The sequence below is a fragment of the Trachymyrmex septentrionalis genome, unplaced genomic scaffold (assembly GCF_001594115.1).
Source record: "Trachymyrmex septentrionalis isolate Tsep2-gDNA-1 unplaced genomic scaffold, Tsep1.0 scaffold62, whole genome shotgun sequence".
NCBI classification, from domain to species: domain Eukaryota; kingdom Metazoa; phylum Arthropoda; class Insecta; order Hymenoptera; family Formicidae; genus Trachymyrmex; species Trachymyrmex septentrionalis.
The window spans coordinates 1,174,407-1,178,549 of record NW_017305800.1 but is presented as its reverse complement, the minus strand read 5'-3'; the positions used below and the strand labels follow the sequence as shown (position 1 = coordinate 1,178,549).

The 4,143-nt window shown below is 39.1% G+C and overlaps 1 protein-coding gene across 3 annotated transcripts in view; it reads right to left on the bottom strand.

Annotated features, from left to right (window-relative positions):
- The window catches only part of LOC108752928 (cadherin-89D), a 24,699-nt gene extending 21,310 nt beyond the window's left edge, over window positions 1–3,389 (bottom strand). For all 3 annotated transcript variants that reach the window (XM_018494159.1, XM_018494158.1, XM_018494160.1), the window contains exon 1: window positions 2,830–3,389. The gene's annotated coding sequence lies outside the window, so the exon portion shown is untranslated. The remainder of the gene's footprint in view (window positions 1–2,829) is intronic.
- Window positions 3,390–4,143: the final 754 nt, after the last annotated feature.

Sequence of the window (4,143 nt, the reverse complement as noted above, 5' to 3'; positions counted from 1 at the left end):
TACTTCAAATCATCTAAATCATTTTGAAATAACTTGAAAGGTTTAATCACTGATATTATATTGTAATTATCCAATAATCGTTCGCTTTTTTGTGATGTAAGTTTCATAATACGTGTAATTATACATTAATTCTTAGAATCTAAAATACAGTTTTATCGGTCTCTTGTGAAATAACAGAACAAATGCTTCTAAAATAACATATCAATTTCATAGTACTCAATTTGATATTGTCGATTACCATAAAGAAGCTTGCGTGTTTACAACAAAATGCGAAAAACACAACGACAAATCAACGTGAAGATCTGTGCCGAGGTTCTTGCATACTGCGATTTCACTTTCAACGGAACAAGCGACCGTAACTCGAACAAATTGGCGTTACACGATTCGTGCTTGTCAATCAATTTCATATTTACTGAAGAATACTCTCGGGTACAATCGAACCGATCGTTCCACCTATATTTTCGGATAAACAAAAAGAGATACGATCTATATTAAATTTAAATCGCTCTTGAAACGTTCGCGCAGAGAATTCATCAGGGTGGAGAAACTTCCGATTATGATTTTCTCGTTTCTCTTCATCGCGCTTGCATCGCATTTATTCTATCCGTCTTTGTTAAGGTAAAAGGTGAAACTTTCGCTCCGTTTCGTACATCGTGTCTCGCGAGCGAATCTCATTTCTCTCGGCCAGATACAGGTCACATGTGCGCGTGCCACGCATTATCGATTATACGAGATGCTTCGAAAACCTCAAAACAAAATTTAAGAGGTAAAAGATTTATTTAAGAAAAAATTGAAAAGAAAAATACACTAGATAAGTGAAAATGAAAGTTCAAAAGTGTTCTAAAACTTTGTGTTTTACAAAATAATATATTAAATAAATTATGCTAAATAAAAAAAATAAAAATCTTAAAACTTATCGTTTTTTCTTTAAAATTTTCTGTTGTTACATGAACTATTTAGTGAAATAATATAAATAAAAATTGCATCACTTTCTAATTTTTCTATTTTTAATGATGGCAGATGCATTTGTATAATTTGAAGGAAAATATATAAAACGTTTGTAAAAAATTTTATTTTTTCAAACTGGTAAAATTACAGGAAAAATGATTGCCAAGAACAAGTAAAATATACAAGATCATCTAAAATGTACCGAAAAGATAAATATCCAAAACAGATTTGTCATAAATTAAATTAACATTTAGTCATTCTTTTCAGCCGGATAAAGAAAAGTATACCATCTTTTTTCGTACTTATTTCATCCTAAAGAATGTATATGACTTTTATCTTATATGAAAAAGATAAAATGAGCATGAGTGAGAGTGCGAGATGGGATATTCAGGACATTATCCGTATTTCTTTTTATAAGGAACGTACCACTTCGCGCGACGTCTTTTAGGAAGATTCAATGGGTAGAACTTTCGCCCGAGATTACCAGCGGCGGAGATTTCGCATTTCGCGAATGAGTTATATTTACCAGGAATTGAAAATGATTCCGCTATACGACGTCTATCTTCGCAAGAAAATGTCGGGAGGCAATGAAACGTAATGTAACCCATTTATAAATAACCTACTGCTCCGCGAAAGAGATAACGTTTATCGACGCGCTATATCGTTGCGCCGGTCCGAATAATAAAAATCAGCTGTTTGGGGCATGAATGGTTGATATACGCTGTGCTGCGTAAGCGTTCAGATGCGAATGACGATTCAAGTGCATTTTCGGTGCCGTTCGAATGATCAGCGCGAAAAGCGAGTAGAACCTCATGCTCTCTCGAGCACGTTCTTTCAAATTCTTATGGCTTGTGTGATATATATATTGATGCACATTGTACACTGTATAGTCAATACACTTCCTACATATGTGTAATAGCAGGAATGCGCCAGGAAAACTTTCGCTATTACGTGTTTCTACGAGCGAACGGTAACTGTCACGCTCGGATGAAGTTTTCAGGCGTCATCGAACTAATAGAAAAATAGACAGTACTTGTCCGTTCATCACACAGCAGCCTATTTTGTACTTTGATCATACATGAGGAAATCTTTATTAACGGGAAAAGAAAGGAAACGAGCGATTATCGAGATGACAACGTAAACCGGGAAACAAACGGCATTGACCAGAATAGGAGACGTGCATGATACGATAATTTGTATGTACTCGCACGCAAAGGACTATTTGAAGAGTAGAGAAGTAAGATCTCTTATTATCTTCACTTTCGAATTTATGGTAAAGCCGAACGATTCTTCGTACAGGTTTCAATTTTAATTGCTTGATGTTTTTTTTTCTAATTACAAATTAAATGGAAAATTTCATGGCATAAAAATAAATGATTTAATATATCTTTTTAAGAAGAACTGAAACAAATTATCGCGGGAAATTTCTCATCTCATTTTGTTAAGCATGTATTTTTACCTGGAAATAATTCATAATAATAATTCATAATACACTTTACGAGATATCTTAACGCAACACCGGAAAAAGAATTTCGCGGGGTACGGATTTTCTTCTGCAACCCGGATTTCCAAACCGAGCGATATCAAGCTGGTCGCGACAACATCGTTTTTCATTCGCTAGTAACAAAATAGCGAAAATCTCGCTCTAGTTCGTGCTTCACGAGTGAACGAGAGATTTGTCGCGGTCGACTGGCGAGTGTACACATCGTCGATGCAGAGTGGTCAGCGGCGAGCGATTGTCGCGTTGATGCCAACGAAGGATCGACTCTGCGAATTTACACTATCGCTGTCCATCACGGCTCTCCGTCACGGCCCTTCGCCCATGTAAAAAAATCGAAAATTGCAAAAATCCAATTAAAACGTGCACGATTCTTCACTGACCTTGCTCAATCGCACCTGACGTTCAGTAGCAAGCTCCGAGCTCTTCTTTCAGTTCCACCGGAAACCCAAGGTCTCACGCGTGCACACCGAGGACACTCCGACCGACACTCTGATTCAGTAACTCCGTCCAACTCGTTACTGAAAGATAATGGAAGCGAGCGTATGACACGGTCGTTTGTCGAATGAAATCTCCTTCGGGATTCCTTCGAGAGTATTACCCTTCTTTCTCTCTTTCCCTCTCCCTCTCCCTCTCTCTCTCTCTCTCTCTCTCTCTCTCTCTCTCTCTCTCTCTCTGTCTCTCTTTTTCGATGTCCACCTCGGTGGACACGGCGCAAAACTTTCGCCCAGTTTCGCGTTTCACGTTTCACAAGTGACTGGCATTGGCCGCGGCTGGATGTTGATCCGCGCTCGTGTTCACCACTTTCGATACACGCACCTGCGTTCCCTTCCCGACGGGAGGGAGATTTCTGCGATCTGAAACACACACGCCCGTCCCCGATTGAATCGATTTCAGGTGATCCGATCCGCGCCGCTCCTACGAGTCTCGAACACCTCGAACAAGGAGGTATGGCTAAATGTCCATCTATACGTACACAACTATAGCTATGTACCTACTCTCTTAGTTTACCCCCCTTTCTCGAGCGGAGCACGGACGTCCTTTCGCTTTCAGCGCGGCCACTGACCACCATTACCCCGCTTGCCGTGTAGCACCGTGAAGGAACCTTACTTCCTTCACTTCGGGACCTCCTTCGGTGCACCGCTCTTTGATGGATCGCCTCGTAATAGCTAGTGGTCTGACTTTAGACTCCTCGGGCGTTCGAAAGGCCGAAGGTGCATTACATTATTATGACATTCACGTCAAGTTCATGGGCCTTTCGCTCGTCTAAAGTTGAAATTGATTAAGCCTAGAACACATACATAGGGTTTTTCAGACCCTAATTGAAATTTTGCTTGTTCCATACACAAAAAAAAGGAGTTTTATTTTATAACAAAACTTTTTGGTACAATCTATGCGCAGGTATATTCCTAAAGAGAGCTTCAAAAGAAAAGAGAGAATCTAAAGGCCGAGTTTTTCATTTTCTGGTTAATTTATGGTTAGGCTTAATCTGATGTTTTATTCGCTGAGCTTCATCTATGATGATGTCATAGGTGAAGTCCTTTGAGTGGAACATCAGGTTCAGTTTAACCACAAATTGATCAGATAACGAAAAATTGGGCCTAAATATTAATCTGAACTCCAAAGTAATCTATCAAAATTATAATGGGTCTTTCAGATCAATGGTACGTGTTTTTAGAAGGTTCTAGACTGCAATG